This window comes from Dendrobates tinctorius, unplaced genomic scaffold, assembly GCF_039654945.1.
Source record: "Dendrobates tinctorius isolate UK_male_01 unplaced genomic scaffold, ASM3965494v1 ptg000228l, whole genome shotgun sequence".
NCBI lineage: Eukaryota > Metazoa > Chordata > Amphibia > Anura > Dendrobatidae > Dendrobates > Dendrobates tinctorius.
The window spans coordinates 3,424,352-3,445,681 of record NW_027361895.1 but is presented as its reverse complement, the minus strand read 5'-3'; the positions used below and the strand labels follow the sequence as shown (position 1 = coordinate 3,445,681).

General features: G+C 45.0%; 1 protein-coding gene across 1 annotated transcript in view; it reads right to left on the bottom strand.

The window, feature by feature from the left end:
• The window catches only part of P2RY11 (purinergic receptor P2Y11), an 83,624-nt gene extending 62,712 nt beyond the window's left edge, over window positions 1-20,912 (bottom strand). The window contains exon 1 of the mRNA XM_073555706.1: window positions 20,837-20,912. The gene's annotated coding sequence lies outside the window, so the exon portion shown is untranslated. The remainder of the gene's footprint in view (window positions 1-20,836) is intronic.
• Between the last annotated feature and the right edge of the window lie 418 nt (window positions 20,913-21,330).

The window sequence follows — 21,330 nt, the reverse complement described above, 5'->3', positions numbered from 1 at the left end:
GAGTACGCTGATACCTGATATGTGGGGGGGAACCACTGTTTCGGCGCATGGCAGACCTCAGTAGGGAAGGAGCGCCGTTTGACTTTTTCAATGCAAAATTGGCTGGAATTCAGATCGGACGCCATGTCGCGTTTGGAGAGCCCCTGATGTACCTAAACAGTGGAAACCCCCCCAAGTGACCCCATTTTGGAAACTAGACCCCCCAAGGAACTTATCTAGATATGTGGTGAGAACTTTGAACCCACAAGGGCTTCACAGAAGTTTATAACGTACAGCGGTACAATTAAAAAATCATATTTTTTCCACAAAAATGATCTTTTCACCCCCAATTTTTATTTTTCCAAGGGTAACAGGACCCTAAAAGTTATTGTGCAATTTGTCCTGAGTACGCTGATACCCCATATGTGGGTGTAAACGACTATTTGGGCGCATAGCAGAGCTCAGAAGGGAAGCAGCGCCATTTGACGTTTTTGGCTAGAATTGAGATCGGACACCATGTCGCGATTGGAAAACCCCTGATGTACCAAAACAGTGGAAACCCCCCACAAATGACACCATTTTGGAATCTAGACCCCCCAAGGAACTTATCTAGATGTGTGGTGAGAACTTTGAACCCCCAAGGGCTTCACAGAAGTTTATAACGTACAGCAGTACAATTAAAAAATCATATTTTTTCCACAAAAATGATCTTTTCACCCTCAATTCTTATTTTTCCAAGGGTAACAGCACCCTAAAAGATATTGTGCAATTTGTCCTGAGTACGCTGATGCCCCACATGTGGGTGTAAACCACTATTTGGGCGCATGGCAGAGCTCGGAAGGGAAGCAGCGCCATTTGACGTTTTTGGCTGGAATTGAGATCGGACACCATGTCGCGTTAGGAAAGCCCCTGATGTACCAAAACAGTAAAAACCCCCCACAAATGACACCATTTGTGAAACTAGACCCCCTAAGGAACTTATCTAGTTGTGTGGTGAGAACATTGAACCCCCCAGTGCTTCACTGAAGTTTATAACGTCCGGGCGTGAAAATAAAAAAATCGTATTTTTTCCACAAACATCATCTTTTAGTCCCCATTTTTTTATTTTCCCAAGGGTAACAGGAGAAATTGGACCCCAAAAGTTGTTGTCCAATTTGTCCTGAGTACGCTGACACCCCATATGTGGGAGAAAACTACTATATGGGGACACGTCGGGGCTCGGAAGGGAAGTAGTGACGTTTTGGAATGCAGACTTTGATGGAATGGTCTGCGGGTGTCATGTTGCCTTTGGAGAGCCCCTAATGTACCTAAACAGTGGAAACCCCCCACAAATGACCCCATTTTGGAAACTAGACCCCCTGAGGAACTTATCTAGATGTGTGGTGAGCACTTTGAACCCCCAAGGGCTTCACAGAAGTTTATAATGCCCAGGCATGAAAATAAAAAAATCGTATTTTTTCCACAAACATGATCAATTAGTCTCCATTTTTTTTATTTTCCCAAGGGTAACAGGAGAAATTGGACCCCAAAAGTTGTTGTCCAATTTGTCCTGAGTACGCTGATACCTCATATGTGGGAGAAAACTACTGTATGGGCACACGTCGGGGCTCGGAAGGGAAGTAGTGACGTTTTGGAATGCAGACTTTGATGGCATGGTCTGCGGGTGTCATGTTGCTTTTGGAGAGCCCCTGATGTACCTAAAGAGTGGAAACCCCCCACAAGTGACCCCATTTTGGAAACTAGACCCCCTAATGAACTTATCTAGATGTGTGGAGAGCACTTTGAACCCCCAAGTGCTTCACAGAAGTTTATAACGCCTGGGCGTGAAAATAAAAAAAACATTTTTTTCTGCAAAATTATATTTTTGTCCCCAATTTTTTATTTTCCTAAGGGTAACAGGAGAAATTGGACCCCAAAAGTTGTTTTGTAATTTGTCCTGAGTAGGCTGATACCCTACATGTGGGGGTAAAACACTGTTTGGGCGCATGGCAGAGCTTGGAAGGGAAGGAGCACCATTTGACTTTTTCAACGCAGAATTGGCTGGAATTGAGATCAGACGCCATGTTGCCTTTGGAGAGCACCTGATGTGCCCAAACAGTGGAAACCCCCCAATTATAACTCCAACCCTAACCCCAACACACCCCTAACCCTAATCTGAGCCCTAACCTTAACCCTAGCCCTAGCCCTAACCCTAGCCCTAACCCTAGCCCTAACCCTAGCCCTAACCCTAGCCCTAACCCTAACCCTAGCCCTAACCCTAACCCTACCCTAACCCTAGCGGGAAAATGGAAATAAATACATTTTCTTTTAGTTTTATTATTTTTCCCTAACTAAGGGGGTGATAACGGGGGGTTTGATTTACTATTTATGGCGGTTTTTATGTTTGGCAGCTGTCACACGCTAAAAGACGCTTTTTATTGTAAAAATAGTTTTTGCATCACCACATATTGAGAGCTATAATTTTTCCGTATTTTGACCCACCGAGTCATGTGAGGTCTTATTTTTTGTGGGACGAGTTGACGTTTTTATTGGTACCATTTTCGGGCATGTGACATTTTTTGATCGCTTTTTATTCCGATTTTTGGGACGCAGAATGAACAAAAACCAGCGTTTCATGAATTTCTTTTGGGGGGGTGCGTTTACACCGTTCCGCGTGCGGTAAAATTGATAAAGCGGTTTTATTCTTCGGGTCAGTACGGTTACAGCGATACCTCATTTAGGTCGTTTTTTTATGTTTTGTCGGTTTTTTGCAATGAAAACAATTTTATATAAAAAATAATTATTTTTGCATCGTTTTATTCTGTGAGCTATAACTTTTTTATTTTTTTGCGGATGATGCTGTATGGCGGCTCGTTTTTTGCGGGACAAGATGACGTTTTCAGCGGTACCATGGATATTTATATGCGTCTTTTTGATCGCGCGTTATTGCACTTTTTGTTCGGTGGTATGATAATAAATCATTATTTTTTGCTTCGTTTTTTATTTTTATTTTTTAAGGGGTTCGCTAAAGGGGTTAACTAATGGGACAGTTTTATAGGAAAGGTCGTTACGGACGCGGCGATACCAAATATGTGTACTTTTATTGTTTTTGTTTTTTTTTATTTTGAAAAAATGGATTTATTGGGGAATATATATATTTTTTTTGTGACAGCGATCTGTCACAGGCACTGCTGCAGACTTCCTCATGCCTGCGCTTTGCAGGCAGTGAGGAAGTCAGCTCCCTGCAGGCCCCCAAAGGCCCCCGTCGCCATCTTGGATTCGGGGGCCTGTAGGGAAAGAGTCCCCCGCAGCAGCGCTGCACATTGCGCTGCCGTGGGGGGCTCAGGGAAGCACGGAGGGAGCCCCCTCCCTGCCGATGCTTCCCTTTAACCCCCGGTACACCGCGATCGCGTTTGATCGCGGTGTACAAGGGGTTAACGTGTCGGGGGCGGTCCGTGACCGCCCCTGACACATTGTGCCGGGTGTCAGCTATGATAATTAGCTGACACCCGGCCGCGATCAGCGGCGCTCACCACGTGGGCGCCGCTGATCGCTGGGACGTAATATTCCGTCCATGGTAGTTATGTCCAGGGTCACATGGACGGAATATTACGTCCTTTGTAGGTAAGGGGTTAATGGGGACTTCCCGTCTTTACAGGGATTTTTCTTCCCTATCCCTCTTTCCTTTGTTTTACCTTCCTTTCCTTCCAATACTTTACTTCCCCACCTCTCTTTCCTCACCCTATATCCATACCCTTTAAAAAATTGAAACCATCAATAAAAATTATTGGAAAAGAAATAAACATTTATTTTCAGTTGCCTAAAAAATAATGTTATACAGCATTACCACCGCCATACTGTGCTGACATAATGTACCATATAGTGCCTGCGCAGCAGTGACACAATGCCTGTCATGGTCACGTGTGTCTGGACACAGCGAGTACCGCAAGGCGAACCCATGTGACGCACGTGACCCTGGATACACCGCCTCCAGTGGGGCGAATTTAAATAATAAACATGTGCAGCTGGATACACCGCCTCCAACTGGCGAATTTAGACATTACACGTATATACAAGTCTGGAAACCCCGCCTCCAGTAAGGCGAATTTAAACAATAAGGGAAACCTGGGAAACATTAACAATGGTGGGCCCTGTGATAGGGAATAGGGAAGTGGAGACCTCCTGAGCTCCCCTGAGCCAGTGTCCCTGCACTCCTAACGTTCCCTATGCCGGTTCCACACCGGGCACGCAACAGGAGCCTAAAAACCCTAGTTCGCCCTGCACCTAAACCCTCACTAGGGAATTAGTCCGTGCGGAAACTAATCCCACCACTGCACTAAAACACACATGAGGAAAGATGACAAAACAGGAGAAACCCCACTTAGCTTTGCTCTGTTGCGTACGCTCCTAGCAACAGAGCCCACCACCTGCGTGAATCTTCTCCTCCACCCGGATCCATCACCATAATCGGATCCATCACCATAGTGCAGCCCTGAAGCAGAGTCCACGACCAATTGCAGCTGTCCAGTAACAGAGTCCCAATGATGAGTTCAGCTTCCGCCCAAAAAGTCAAGCATGCTTGAGTCCAGCTCTCAGCAACAAGGTCCAGCATGGTGAGTGCAACTCTCACCATCGTCGCCACTCCACCAAGCCATGCAAACACCTCATGCCAACACCATAAACTGTGACTCCACCACGCCATGCCAGCCCTTCTTGCAGACCACATAGCTGCCACTCGTCCCCTCTGGCTGGGCTGCGCAGGACTCATGTTCAGCTCCTTCATTCACCCAGGCTTCCTTGTGAATGACTAACACACAATATCACCAACAGTGATTGAAACCACCTGACTCTCTTTTATAGAGCCTAACACCTGATTTGTAATTAAGTGCACATTAAACCAAAGAAACCAAGGTGCACTACCACTCACCACCACCGGGCAACCCAGAATGAAACACCACGTGTAATAATTCTAATGGCCACCAGGGGAAACCACACCACTTCGGCACCCAGCAAAAGGAAAAAAAGTTCACTTATCCATCCAAACTGTCAGATCCACACTGGATCATGACAATGCCTAAGTATATACCGCCATTTATTGCTCCATATATACCACCATAACACAACATGAATGACATTGTCGCGGCATTATAGTCATCATCCCCTTGTAATTTATACCTTATGAGTCGGTGTCCCATCAGGTGCCCATACAATGCTTTACTTAGTGCCCCCCACAGTATCATAGTAACATAGTAACATAGTTTTGAAGGCTGAAGGAAGACCTTATGTCCATCTAGTTCAGCCTATTTTTAGTGCAGCTGTTCTGCATTGTGGATCCTGGGGAAGGCAAAAAACCCACAGAGTAGAAACCAATTTTCTCCATAGGGAAAAAAATTCCTTCCCCCTAAGCTGGGTCAGCCATCTACCTATAATATTCTGTTATTCGTAACCTTCTATACTGTTACTCACAAGAAAAGCATCCATTCCTTTCTTACATTCATTCATTCAGTGAGTTGGCCATCACCACTTCCTCAGGAAGAGAATTCCAGAGCCTCACTGCTCTTACCGTGAAGAACCCTCTTCTATGCTGGTGCAGAAATTGTCTTTCCTCCAAGCGAAGAGAATGCCCCCTTGTTCTTGCCACAGTCCTTGGTACAAACAGTTCATTGGAGAGGTCTCTGTATTGCCCTCTGATATACTTGTACATATATATTAGGTCTCCCCTAAGTCTTCTCTTTTCTAGAGTAAATAGACCTAATTTTGATAACCTTTCTGGGTATTGTAGTGAACCAACTCCATTTATCATTTTAGTAGCCCGCCTTTGAACCCTTTCAAGTTCAGTAATGTCTTTCTTGAGCACCGGCGTCCAAAATTGCACACAATACTCCAAGTGTGGTCTGACGAGTGATTTGTACAGAGGGAGAATGATGTTTTCATCTCGTGTCCCCAGACCTCTTCTAATGCATCCCATGACCCTATTTGCTTTGGTGGCAGCTGCCTGACACTGGGCACTCCAATTTAGCTTCTTATTGACTAAGATGCCTAAGTCTTTTTCCATGTCTGATTTCCCCAGCAGTTTCCCATTTAGTAAGTAATTGTAGCATCTGCTTCTCCTTCCCATGTGCAGAACCTTACACTTATCTGTCTTAAACCTCATTTGCCATTTTTCAGCCCAATTCTCCAATTTACTCAAATCTGTCTGTAGTTGCAAACTGTCCTCCTTTGTGTTAACTACCTTACATAGTTTTGTATCATCTGCAAATACTGATATTTTACTGTGTAAGCCATCCACTAGATCATTAATAAATATATTAAATAGTAGGGGGCCCAATACAGACCCCTGTTGTACCCCACTAGTAACCCTGGCCCAATCTGAGGATGCCCCATTAATAACCACTCTTTGTTTTCTATCACTAAGCCGGCTCCCTACCCATCTACACACATTTTCCCCTAGCCCAAGCTTTCTCATCTTACTTACCAATCTTTTATGTGGGACAGTGTCAAATACTTTAGAGAAGTCGAGATAAATGACATCCAATGATTCTCCTGGGTCCATTTGAGAGCTTACATCCTCATAGAAGCTGACAGGAGCGATCCTTCATAAATCCATGCTGATATGGAGTTAAACATTTAATAACATTGAGATATTCCATAATGGTATCCCTTAGAAACCCTTCAAAAATTTTACCCACAACAGATGTTAAGCTTACCGGCCTATAGTTTCCAGGTTCCCTTTTACACCCCTTTTTGAATATTGGTACCACATTTGCTCATGTATCCCCTGCACAGCAGATGGTGTACACGGACACTGGACATGGAGCTGATAACAGCGAGATTACGGTAATTACCAGACACAGGAAATTCCAGCATTTGCTTTCCCGGAGATGGAGGAATTATCTGTAATGAGATTTCCTGTAAGGACTGAAGTGAGAATCATACATACAGTGCCGTAAAAAAGTATTCATACCCCATGAACTTTTGCTCATTTTTCACCTTACACCCACAAACTTAAATGTATTTTATCGGTATTTTATGTGATACCATCACTAAGTATCAAGTATTTGTGAGGTGTAAAGGAAATGATACAGGGTTTTCTAATTATTTGAAAAATATAAATCTGAAAATTGTGATGTTCATTTGTATTCAGTCAATACTTTATAGGACCGTCTTACTGCCAGTCTTTTGGGGGTCTGTCTTTACCAGACTGCCCATCTAGAGGTGACATTTTGCCCAGTCTTCTTTGCAGACTCACTCTCGGTCAGTGAGGTTGGATGGAGACGTCTGTGATCAGCAATTTTCACGTCTTGTCTCAATGGGATTTATGTCTGGACAGTGACTGGGCAGCTCACACATATGAATATGCTGTGATCCAAATCATCCATTGTGGCTCTGGCAGAATGTTTAGGGTCGTTTTCCGGCTGGAAGGTGAATCCACGCCCCAGTCTCAAATCTTTTGCAGCCTCAGGCTGTGTGCCCACGTAGCGATTTTTAAGCATTTTTGCCGCAATTTTCGGCGCGAAAACGTTTAAAAATCTTGTACATGATGCACCCCATGCATTCCTATGGCATTCCGCACATGCTGTGCTAATGCTGCGCTTTTTTCCGCGGCAGAATCGCATCGCGGAAAAAAATCGCAGCATGCTCATTCTTTTGTGCGGAATCGCAAAGAATTGCCGCGATTCCGCACCCATAGGAATGCATGAGAATCGCTTACTTCCCGCATGTGGCTATGCCCACCATGCAGGAAGTTAAGCGTCTCATGTGCGGTTGGTACCCACGGTGTGGAGGAGAGGAGACTGTCCACCAGGCCCTGGGTACCATACCCCTGTAAAAAAAAGAATAAAAAATCGGGGTATATTTACCTTCCGACGTCCCACGCTGCATTCCCGGCCTCAGCGTTCCCAGTAATGCCTTGCGGCAAGGTCCTGTGATGACGTAGTCTCGCGTGACTCTAGCGGTCTCGCGAGATCGCTATAGTAACGCGAGACCAACATCATCACAGGTCTCGCAAGGCATCGCTGGGAACGCTGAGGCCCGGGAATGCAGCGCGGGACGTCGGAAGGTAAATATACCCCGATTTTTTATTTTTTTATCATTTTTAACATTTTATCTTTTACTATTGATGCCGCATAGGCGGCCTCAATAGTAAAAAGCTGGTCACACTTGTCAAACACTATGTTTGATGAGTGTGACCAACCTGTCAATCACTTTCCAAGCGATGCTTCAAATCGCTTGGAAAGTGCTTGAAAAAATCGCGGTAAAATCTCGGTGAAATTGCGCGGAAAAAAACGCGCGATTTCTGGGCAGGAGTTCGGTTTTCACTGTGCGGTTTAAAACGCTACGTGGGCCCATAGCATCAAATGGGTTTTCCTACAGTATTTTCCTGTATTAGCTTCATCCATCTTACCATCAACTCTGACCAGCTTCCCTGCCCCTGCTGAAGAAAAGCATCCCCACAGCATGATGCTGCCACCACCATTTGTGATGGTGGAGATGGTGTTTTCCACCACACATAGCGTTTCGCATTTAGCCCTAAAAGTTCTACTATGGTCTCATCTGACCAGAGCACCTTCTTCCACATGCCATGTTGGGGACACAGCTAGTATGTAGAACAAGGTGCTCTGGTCACATAAGACCAAATAATAACTTTTTGGGCTTAATACAAAAAGTTATTACCTTAGCTATAAACCTTACCCTAGATCCTAGTTGGGTATGGAAAAATATTCCAAAATATTAAACTCAATATAATGTTAGAGCGTTGTTTTGTTAAGATTTTTTTTTTTGGCAAGGGATATTTTTTTTTACTGTTGGGACAGCTGTCTCAGCACATCTCCAGATCTTCCTTCCCTATTATAACATTACAACTGAGAGGAAAACACAGCGCACAAGACTAAACACTGTTTTGATCAGCCTTTGTCACCCCAGTTGCTGCCTGAGCAGAGTGTAGTACGTGTGCCGACTGGGGGGTGGTCCTTTTTCGGCCGCGAACAGACTGGAGACAGAAACCAACGTGCGTTTAAACAGGTCCTCTTTATTGGCCGTCCTTCCGACGATCACAGCAACACAACAGCTTCTACGCACAGGCACTGGTACCTTTCACCTCCTGCTTTCCTCTAAAGTGACGTCCTTCGCGGTTCTTTCACTGTGGCTGCCTTAGGCCCACCACCACAGCGCTTCCCCTTACTGAGTCCGTCTGTCTGGTACCCCTGCGGCTATCCTGTCAGGGCCACCCCCCTGACTATCTCTCCTTCCAGTCCCTCCCGGAGCTCGTCCTTCTTCCATCTCCTCCTGAACTGAGCTGCACTCAACTCCTCCTGGACTGGCATCTCTGTGGCTCTCTCTCCCTTTTTATTCAACCGTCTGAGAATTCCCCTTTCAAGTCCCCGTAACTCCGCCCACCATGACTGTGCGGTTTCTTAAGATTTAGCTTCTGTTAAGTCCTTTCCCTACTGTGATGACCATCTGCGAATATGGGCTGCAGTAGGAACAGCACCCCGAGTAACCCTGAGACCCTTAACCCCTATACAGGGATCTGGGATTGTAGCAAGGCCCAAGGGGTAGCTGTCTAGAGGAGCAGTAGACCAGAGCAGGATGGCCGCCAAGGGGTTAAAACTAAAACCCGTAATCGTGGTCCGGAGGCAGGACCCTCAAAACCCGGTTTGTCAGGGTGAAGGAGGTGAAACCTTCTAATTAACCCCTTGGCATGGATGTCACTAGCGGGGATCCAGGACCTCTCCTCTAGACCGTAGCCCTTCCAATGCACCAAATATTGGACGGGCCCTCTCACCAAATGGGAATCAAGGATACCCTGGACTTCGTACTCCAAGGCACACTTGACCAAAACTGGAGGAGGAGGGGACTGGACGTGATGAATTGGGGAGTGGTACATCTTGAGGAGGGATTTGTGGAAAACGTTGAGTATTTTAAAAGACTGAGGGAGCTTTAAACGAAAGGCTACTGGGTTAATTACCTCTAATATCTCATAGGGACCAATAAACCTGGGACCCAGTTTGCAGATGGCACCTTAATCTTAATGTTCTTGGTAGGCAGCCAAACATTGTCCCCAACTCCTAGGTGTGGCCCCTTGGACCACCGTCTATTTGTGGCTGAGGCCTGCTTGACCTGGGACCCTTTCAAGTTTGTGTTCACCTCCGACCAGATTGTCGTTAAGTGATGTATGGATTTCTCTACCCCCGGGAGCTCCGACATCTTGGCCGAAAATGAACCAAAACGTGGGTGAAAACCATGATTGCAGAAGAACGGGGTGGTTTTGATGGATTCCTGGTATTGGTTATTTAGGGCGAATTCGGCTAATGGGAGATGTTCCACCCAATCGGACTGATGTTCTGAGACATAGCCGCGGAGATACTGCTCTAGGGCCTGGTTGGTGCGCTCAGTTTGACCATTGGTCTCAGGGTGGTAAGCGGAGGAGAAGGATAATTTAATGCCATTGCGTTTGCAGAATGCCCTCCAGAATTTAGAAACGAACAGGGTACCTCGGTCGGACACGATATTCACCGGAGCGCCATGCAGTCGTATTACGCGAATAATGAACAACTTACTCAAAGTTTCTGAATTAGGTAGTCCAGACAGGGGAACAAAATGGCACTGCTTACTGAACCTGTCCACCACCACCCAGATACATGTCTTCCCTTCTGAGGGCGGTAGGTCAGTAATCCCATGGACTCTCTGGGGTGGGCAAGGACTGGAGTCAGCCGGCAGGCCGATTATGGGGGGACTTGGCGCGAGCACAGATTTCGCAAGCTAGTACGTAATCTTTACAGTCCTTAACTACCATCGGCCACCAAAAATTCCTAGTCACTAGTCTGGCGGTATTATTGACACCAGGATAGCCTGCCAGGACAGAGTCATGCGACTCCTTCAGAACTTGAAGACAAAACGGGGCTGGAACGAACAATTTCTGGGGGGGGCGTCGTGTCAGGGGCTGGTTCTGAGGACCTACGGATCTCCTCCAGAAGGTCCAGAGACACTGCCGACACAACGATCCCATTGGCCAGTATTGGAACTGGTTCCGAGTCCTCGGCCTGTGAGGGGCAGAAACTTCGACAGAGGGCATCAGCCCTTACATTTTTTGTCCCTGGACGAATCGTGATTACAAAGTTAAACCTTGAGAAGAACAAAGCCCACTTAGCCTGCCTAGGATTCAGTCATTTAGCTGACTCCAAGTAGGTCAGGTTCTTGTGATCTGTGTTCACTGTAATCTTGTGTTTAGCACCTTTGGGGAAGTGGTGCCATTCCTCGAAGGCCCATTTTATGGCCAACAATTCCCGATTCCCTATATCATAATTTTTCTCAGTAGAAGAGAATTTTCGGGAAAAGAAGGCACATGGACGGAGTTGAGTTAGAAACCGACTCCATGAGGATGGTCTGAGTGCCCATTGTCCACAGATGGTGGATGTGCTCACAGCCCAACACCATGCAGGATGCTTGTCATTTGCCACAGAACACCAGGATTGGAAAATTCGCCGCTGGAACCCTGTGCTCTTCTCAGATGAAAGCAGGTTCACACTGAGCACATGTGACAGACATGACAGAGTCTGGAGATGCCGTGGAGAGTGATCTGCTGCCTGCAACATCCTTCAGCATGACCGGTTTGGCAGTGGGTCAGTAATGGTGTGGGGTGGCATTTCTTTGGAGGACCGCACGGTGTTGGGCTGTGAGCACAACCCCCATCTGTGGACGTCAGGCACTCAGACCATCCTCATGGAGTCGGTTTCTAACCGTTTGTGCAGACACATGCACATTTGTGACCTGCTGGAGGTCATTTTGCAGGGCTCTGGCAGTGCTCCTCCTGTTCCTCCTTGCACAAAGGCTGAGGTAGCAGTCCTGCTGCTGGGCTGTTGCCCTCTTACAGCCCCCTCCACATCTCCTGGTGTACTGGCTTGTCTCCTGGTAGTGCCTCCAGCCTCTGGACTCTATGCTGGCAGACACAGCAAACCTTCTTGCCACAGCTCATATTGATGTGCCATCCTGGATGAGCTGCACTACCTGAGCCACTGGGTTGTAGAGTCCGTCTCATGCTACCACGAGCGTGAAAGCACAACCAACATTCAAAAGTGACCAAAACATCAGCCAGAAAGCATTGGTACTGAGATGTGGTCTGTGGTCCCCACCTGCAGAACCACTCCTTTATTGAGGGTGTCTTGATAATTGCCAATAATTTCCACCTGTTGTCTATTCCATTTGCACAACAGCATTTGAAATTGATTGTCAATCAGTGTTTCTTCCTAAGTGGACGGTTTGATTTCACAGAAATTAGATTTACTTGGAGTTATACTCTGTTGTTTAAGTGTTCCCTTTATTTTTTTGAGCAGTGTAGTATTATATATTTTTACTTATGAGGTCTTGTTTTTTTGTGAGATTAGCTGTATTTTTTATTTTTTTTATTTTACTAAATACGTCTGTAAGCTGTGGTAGATCGGCTCACTCAGCTGCACACAAAGGTAGACAACGGAACACTGTCTCTTTAAAAATGTCCCTGGTTTATTAGTAAAAGAATCAAAAGTGAAAGTGTAGGCCCATTAAAAAATTGTGAGGAAAGTATGGTTGTAGATGATGAGGAAAAAGTTAATATATTAAACAGCTTCTTCTCCACGGTATTCAGGGTGGAAAATGAAATGCTAGGTGAAATGCCGAGAGACAAAGAAAACCCTATATTAAGGGTCACCAATCTAACCCAAGAAGAGGTGCAAAACCGGCTAAATAAGATTAAAATAGATAAATCTCCGGGTCCGGATGGCATACACCCACGAGTACTAAGAGAACTAAGTAATGTAATGACAAACCATTATTTCTTATATTTAGAGACTCTATAGCGACGGGGTCTGTTCCACAGGACTGGCGCATAGCAAATGTGGTACCAATATTCAAAAAGGGCTCTAAAAGTGAACCTGGAAATTATAGGCCGGTAAGTCTAACCCCTATTGTTGGTAAAATATTTGAAGGGTTTCTGAGGGATGTTATTCTGGATTATCTCAATGAGAATAACTGTGTAACGCCATATCAGCATGGGTTTATGAGGAATCGCTCCTGTCAAACCAATCTAATCAGTTTTTATGAAGAGGTAAGCTATAGACTGGACCAAGGTGAGTCATTGGATGTGGTATATCTTGATTTTTCCAAAGCGTTTGATACCGTGCCACACAAGAGGCTGGTACACAAAATGAGAATGCTGGGTCTGGGGGAAAATGTGTGTAAATGGGTAAGTAACTGGCTCAGTGATAGAAAACCAAGGGTGGTTATAAATAGTATATTCTGTAACTGGGTCGCTGTGACCAGTGGGGTACCGCAGGGGTCGGTGTTGGGACCAATTCTCTTCAACATATTTATTAACGATCTGGTAGAAGGTTTGCACAGTAAAATATCGATATTTGCAGATGATACAAAACTATGTAAATCAGTCAATACAAGAGAAGATCGAATTCTTCTACAGATGGATCTGGATAAGTTGGGAACTTGGGCCGAAAGGTGGCAGATGCAGTTTAACAGTGATAAATGTAAGGTTATACACATGGGAAGAAGGAATCAATATCACCATTACACACTGAACGGGAAACCACTGGGTAAATCTGACATGGAGAAGGACTTGGGGATCCTAGTTAATGATAAACTTACCTGGAGCAGCCAGTGCCAGGCAGCGGCTGTCAAGGCAAACAGGATCATGGGGTGCATTAAAAGAGGTCTGGATACACATGATGAGAGCATTATACTGCCTCTGTACAAATCACTGGTTAGACCGCACATGGAGTACTTGTACAGTTTTGGGCACCGGTGCTCAGGAAGGATATAATGGAACTAGAGCGGGTACAAAGGAGGGCAACAAAATTAATAAAGGGTATGGGGGAACTACAATACCCAGTGAGATTAGCAAAATTAGGATTATTTAGTCTAGAAAAAAGATGACTGAGGGGCGATCTAATAACCATGTATAAGTATATAAGGGGACAATACAAATATCTCTCAGAGGATCTGTTTATACTAAGGAAGGTGACGGTCACAAGGGGGCATTCTCTGCGTCTGGAGGAGAAAAGGTTTTTCCACCAACATAGAAGAGGATTCTTTACTGTTAGGGCAGTGAGAATCTGGAATTCCTTGCCTGAGGAGGTGGTGATGACGAACTCAGTCGAAGGGTTCAAGAGAGGCCCGGATGTCTTCCTGGAACGTAACAATATTGTATCTTACAGTTATTGTTAGGTTCTTTAGAAGGACGTAGATCTGGTGATTTATTCTGACAGAATTGTATATGCGGAACTGGATGGACTAATGTCTTTTTTCGGCCTTACTAACTATGTTACTATGTTACTATTAGGAGTGCTGCATAAGCCAGTGCAGAGTTAGGCCTAAGGGAAAACAAAACAAAACATACAGCACAGTCCATGTGGTAGATGAGCGGGATTCACCCGCTCAGGGAAAAAAAAAACAGCATTCACAGGTTCAGCTTCCTTGTCAGGACATCTAGCCCTGGAGTTCCTCTCTCCAGGCCTCCTGAACATTGACTGCCTCTGGAGGCCGACTATTTAAACCCCAGGGTGTGGCCCTGGGGTGGAGATAAGGTGGATAACCTCCCACCCGCTCTATGGTTGTCCACAAAAACCCAGCCCTTCAAATGGCTGATTAACCCCTCTTAACATTTAGTGTGCTGGAGGAAACTTCAGGCTAATAGCCTCAGTGAAACATATCTCCCTTCCAGCCCTTTGCCAGTCACTTTGTCACAAAGTGTTACATTACTATTTTATATGGATTTAATTGCGAAAAAAAGACATCTAAATTTTTTTATGCCATTTGCCAATCATCATAAATAATTTGTTCATTTTGTAGTACAGGTTGTTATAATTACATGGATGTCAAAGTTATTTACTGGTTTGTGACATTTATTTTTAAAAAGTATTACTTAATTTTTTTAAATGTATTAAAAAATATGATTACTATAACTGTGTAAGGAGAAGCACATCTTGCCCATGTTCCCCCTTAATGAACAAGTATAAGGTTGTTATTGTTTTCTGCCCGACGGTAGGGAGAGTTAGGGTTGATGTGTGGGACTAGCCCAGAGTAGGAGGAGCTAAGTTGAGGGGACAGCGACAGTTTTCTGTCAGATAGGGTCCAGTATGCCTCTGAAGTAGACCTAAGTTCTAGAGAGCAGCATTGCAGCATGATATCAGTGTCCTGGAGCGAGGGGAGACCAACACGGTGTATAGTGTGAGCCGGGGCCAAGAGGAAAGGAGAAAGGATGGAAGCACAGAGTGGTTAATCAGAGACAGGTCCCAGGAGTGGACAGCTAGCAGTACGGCTCTGAGTTTATAACTCTGAGAGGTAACGGGCCAGGACGGGACAGAGTACTTGAGGTGAAGAGAGTGCTCCTGGTGGGAGTACCAAGGTGTTGGTGACAGAGAAGTTAAGTAACGGCTATACTAGCAACATAGTTCCATTGATGAAGAAGAAGATGGAACCGCGGGTTCAGAATAGCACTGTAGTGCTGAGGTGAAGGAGAATGAAACAGTGAAGATAGAGAAGCGAGTAAAGAGGAAGAAATTGGAAAAGTGTGTGGAAAATGTTGCATATTGTGAAGGAAATGTTCATCAAGTTGTGTACCCTCCATCTACTGTATAGAATCCCCACCAAGTTATCGTTTAGTAAAAAGTTTATTCATTGGAGGTCTACCTCACTGAACTGTCTAACATCTGGTCCTGGCCAACCAAAGTCATCGTTAATATACGGCCTGAAAGGGTGTATCGCACACATAGCACAAGTACACACACCCAACAAGGACCCCCACCTTCATTTAAAGTGCCTGGGTGTAAGAGACGAATACCTCGACCACAGCTACTGCCCTGTGTCACGCTACACTTGTGTAGTCAGCAGGATTGAGTCTTGCAGCTGGAAGAGGAAAAGCAGAATGATGCGGGTAAGACTCAAGCTATGTGGATGGTGGAGGCCAATACGCAGTCTAAAATGGTGCCAAGCACAAACTTTGTAAAGGCAGTTAGTGACATAGAATATTGTGGATGTAGAAAGAACAAAAGGGAGAGAAGAGCTGTCCAGCCCTCCTGTGGAACTGGAAGTGTCATCCCAGAGCGGTGAGCTGTCTCTTCAGTAAAATAAAGTGGAAGGAAAAGGCCCGCCCATTAAGGTGTGACTGTGGAAATTGCTCTGAGATAGAGAAACGGAATGGTGAGCTGAAGAGAACCCCACCCATTAAAAGGCAAAGCAGTGACATAGGACGCCGAGTCACGAGGGAGACGGTGCCATTAGTCTACTGGAGGTTGAGGAAAGTGCAGCCGTCTGATGAAAGGATAGGGCATGGTCGATTTCGGCAATGATGCTGATGGAGGAAGAGGTAAGGCTGAGTGGACTGGAGGAAAAGGTGACCTGGTCCTCTGAAGGAGAGCTCAAGGCCAGTCATGAGCCAGAGGTTGAGCCCCTGACCATGACCTAGTTCATAGCCTGCGGAAGGGCCAAACCGATGGAAGTGTTACGGGCCCAGGTGCTGGTGGGCTCCCCAGAGATGCCAAAATAGTTCCCACCCCTGATAGCGCACCCCCTACCACCAAAGCGCAGTGGATCTGGGACAAAAAGAGGAGGGAGGAAAGAGTACAGGCCCAGCTGGACAGCCCTAGAGGTGAGAACTTAGTTCAACAAATGACAAAGAGGATGGTTCTGTATTTTAACTGAAAATGAGGGTATGGCTGCCAGGAAGAGGAGCAAACCAAAAACATTATATATGTGAACACTTGTACCGTCAGCACGGTCCAGTTCCCTCCTACACGCAGAGCTTATAGCCTGGGAAGTGGGTGAAGTTTCTAAAAAAAGACGGTCCGAGAGGGTGGTTCGCTGTGGCCATTTCCAAGGTGAAGATGGGACCCAAGAACAAGGAACAGCCCGCAGCAGTACAGCCACGGGTGTAGGTGCCCATACCAAGACTTTTGGTTCCCCATTCCCAGGGATCATATGGAGGAGGAAACTAGAGAAGCAGTCTCCATGGTTCCACAGAGGAGTTAGGACTCCCAGTGATGACGGCGAATTCGGCCTTCATGTATGTTGCCTATGGCGCGCACTCGGCTGTATATGTACAGGAGGCTGGATCAAAGAGGAAAACATGGGTCTAAACGCAGTCAGGAGAGAACCAGTTGAGAAAATAAGAGAAGATAGAGTCCGAGGCTGAAACAGGCCATGTTGTGCTCATTGCACCTGATAATTGGGACAGTTTTAGGTTCCTGAAGGTCACAGTTCAGCAGCTCCAAGACCCATATGTATCCGGGACTTCCCCACGTTGTTATCCACGGATGCCCAAAGTGCGTATGTTTTTTTTTCTCTCAGAGTGCTTCTTTAGAATTCATGGTGGTCACAGGTCATGGATGCCAGGAAAGCCACAATGCTCTCCACAGCAGTGGAGACAGATGCTTCCTGTGTTACTAAACAGGCTGGTCCTCATCGGTGACTTGAAGGGGGTTTCTATGGCTGGCAAATATAGAGACCATCTGCCTGAAACATGGGCATTGGTGGTTGGCACAAAGCTGCATGAAATCCTGGCATAATAGCTTCTCTTGCTGGCATAATTGAAGTCATCTGCCTGAAATAATGGCATTGGTGGTTGGCAAAGGGGTTTATTAAAATCTGGGATAAGAGTGACTGATTTTTTGGGGGGGGTTAACTTTGGCTGGTATCATACAGGGCATTTGCCTGGAATGTGGCATTAGTAAATAGAATTATGGGGATTTAATTGCCGGTAGCTGGAGTATATGTGGATGTCTTTGGCATCCTTGGCTGGAATCTGAGTTTCCGGGGCAAGGATATGGTTATTTGTGGAAAGCATGTGGAGGGCACACACTATTAGGAGAACCTCAGTGGCATTTTATCATAGGTAGTAGGTCCATGGCTCCCAAGGATAGGTGATCACAGCTTCGTTTTCATGTGAGTTCACCACGAAAGGTCATTGAAAAGTTTCAGAGAAAATGCTCAAAATAACATCTACATTTCTACGTAAAACAACTTACTGGTCATATACTATAAGTCTTGTGAGTGGTCGCTCAAATGGCGCTCAAGTTTTCAAAGACGCCAAGCAGTTATAGAAGTGTGCTGACCATTCTTCAGGCGTCGCCTGCTCGGAAAACGCTCTACAATACGAGTCAATGGAAAGGCTCAATAGACACCTGGGCGTCTTTTTGAGCATTTTCTCAGCATTTTCAAATTGTTGAATGGGTCAAAAAACAAAAAGACAACCAAAAATTATGGAAAAATGCTCGTAAAAAATCACTGAAGGTCAAAAACTACAAAGCAGGTGCTCAGGAAACTACCAAAAAGACGCTTCAGGACAAAAAACGTTGATGTGTCCTGAAGTATCCTCCTCTTGGAAAACCCGGTGGGTTGCCTGAGTTTAAGGATACGTTCACAAGTTCAGAATTTGGTCAGTATTTTTTATCAGTATTTGTAGGCCAAAATCAGGAGAGGAACAATCAGAGGAAAAGTATAATAGAAACCCGTCAACACTTCTGTATTTATCACCCACTCATGGTTTTGGCTTACAAATTCTGATGTTAAATACTGACCAAATACTGAAAGTGTGAACATGGCCTTAAAGCTGCTGTGTGCACATTCCCTAAGAGTGCCAGGACATGGCACATATAGCAGATTACTTTATTGTCAGCAGGCTGCACAACTTAAAAAGCAAAGAACTTACAATTTCATAGAGAAGTGGGCAGGAAATTTGCAGGGGCTGGAACGGAGGTTGATATTTTTAGAATTTTCACAGCTCAAGACGATGTTACCAAATAAGAAGCCCCAGTAGCTTTGCACCAAGAAATCAACCCCCTCCCCCCCATATAGTGACCAGCTAAGGCAATTGAGCCTCTATGGTCCCTCTTGGATCCTACTGTTAGGATCCCTAGTGATCGTCTGTAATCCATGGATCAACTGGTAAAAAAATGCTAGATTTTCCTGCAGTACCTTCACAGGACAAATATAGTATTGCATGGTTCCCACCGGAAACAGCAAGGCAAGTCCTCCAGATGACACTATCATGGATGACACTGGGGAGATCAGGCAGATTCCACCGCTGCCACTAGTTGTTAAGCAGAAAGCGAGGGAGTCGCACAAATCCTACTGCTGTCACCAGTTTGTCAGGGATACGGAATTACACTGCCTCCAATTGGCAGGACAATTACGCTATGAATGAGTGATGAATAAGGCAGCGGCTGCTTCCACTACTAGGCCGGTTATTGGGGAACTCACTGTGAGTGTATGGTATATACACTTCCGATTCCAAAACAAGGAATATATATATATATACCCCTGTGTGGTCACTGCCATAACAAAAAGAACTACAAGCTGCCACCACGATTCATTTATACAGGCCGATTGGACACCTGTTACAGGTAGCCTGTGGCTTCAGGGTGCGGTTTACAGAGCAAGAGGAACAGAACTATTACATTTTATGTACCGTATTTAATCCGGAAAGGTAGACAGTGTTTATACAAAATATATAAAGATGGTAAAAATGGGAACAAACAATACTGTATACAATCACATACAATAAAAGAGATAACAAAAGAAAATTACCAAACCTGTGTCACAGAAATGGCTGTTATCTTAATGGAGGGAAGCGCTCCGATTAGAAAAATGGAACGCTCTCACAGCGAACTATGTGTTTCAGAATGAACAATGACAGATACCAAAACTCTGATTTTTATTAGATCAAGGTTATGCCCATATACCTCCCCTTTGTGAACTCATATGGGGGCTGGTTGTGGGATATGCTAGATCTTTTAGAATTTTTTGAGATCTCTAACTTTTAGAATACCTTTGTCCCAGGTGGGAGATAATGTCATGTTTACTATCGCAATTTTACCTTTCTATAGAGATTAAATACACCATGGATAGCATCATCCACTGGATAAATATTAAGTTGAAAGGGTTAGAATAGCCTTACGGTGATGTAAGCGAATGCTTTATGTTTGTCCCTTCGCCATGATGACAAAAATAGATTTCCCATAAATATCGGATCTTTGCAAACTCCAATATTCATCACCGACTCCAAAAAGTCTTGGGACCTGTGCTTTGAACAGAAGAAGCTCTAGCCTGGAAAGTGTACCTCTCCACCTCTGCATACACAAATCCCAAGCTTAGTGTTTGGCTCTCAGAGCAGATCTAATTTGTAATCACCTGGTCCCCGCAGGATCTCCCTACTTCAATGGAGTTTGAAGCGTCATCCCTCTCTCACTTTCCCACTTATAAGTAATCCCACAAGTACTATGTGAGTGTGACATGTCCCCTCTCCGGAGATGACTTTATGGATTTTAATTTTTCTCTATGACAAAGACGTCTTATGACTATGTTCAGATGCCCGAACTAAAAACTAGACAGTCACGTCTGTGAATTGTACATATGACTTAATCCATACGCTCATCCGCATTGCTGATGAGTGCTGGAGTTGCCTTAACATTGCATGCTCTACTATGGTCCTCAAAACAGACCATATCATGCATGCTGCCTTTTTTTTTTATACATGTGGTCATTGGACAGTATGTCAAAATTGGCCAGGTATATAATTGGTCCATATGTAGCCTGTGATGGATAAGTACCAGATATAGGCTCATCTGAATGAGCCCTAACTAATATATGAGAATCATGGAGTTAAGATTTCGCTCATCAACTCCCTTTAAGACACTTCAAGCAATCGAAAGAGAACCCCATAAATCACGGGAGCGTTAATGCCGTCCATACTGGTGGTCACTGTATCTTACCTAAATCGTAAACAAAACTAAATACGATTTGACAAAGATGGCAACTGCTATAGAAAAAATCCAAAAATAAAGAAAAAAAATTGTTGGAGTATTCTATGGAAATAAAAAAATTCCTCCAAACTCACCCTCAACGCATCACCATGAGGAGCCTTCATCCAGGAGCTGTAGGTCATGAATGTGTAGGCAGCCGCCTGGCACTGAGGCGAAGAGTGTTGATGTGGTCACAAGGATGAAGACACATCGAGGGCTGAACCCAAGAAAGAGGAAGTAGCAACATAAGAAAAAGGATCTTCATCGAGTGGCGTGTGACCAGTCGTCATCAGTGCTACATATGTACTTTATCAGGCAGTGTCCTATTACCGGTCTTATGAACCGTTTTATAGATTCAAGCAGGTCAATAGAGGGTGCAGAGGTAGCCGTCCCATCAGCCTTCGCTGCAGACCAGTATATACGTAGCCTCTCTGGGAGGACAGCATTGTTCATCCTAATCTTCCTGGTTTTGAATATGATGCCAGAAACTATTTAATGGGGCTTATGTCATACACATATTTTTTGTGTGAATTGTGATATAGAAAAAGGTAAAAAAAAAACAAAAACCTGAAAACAAACCCTAATGGGC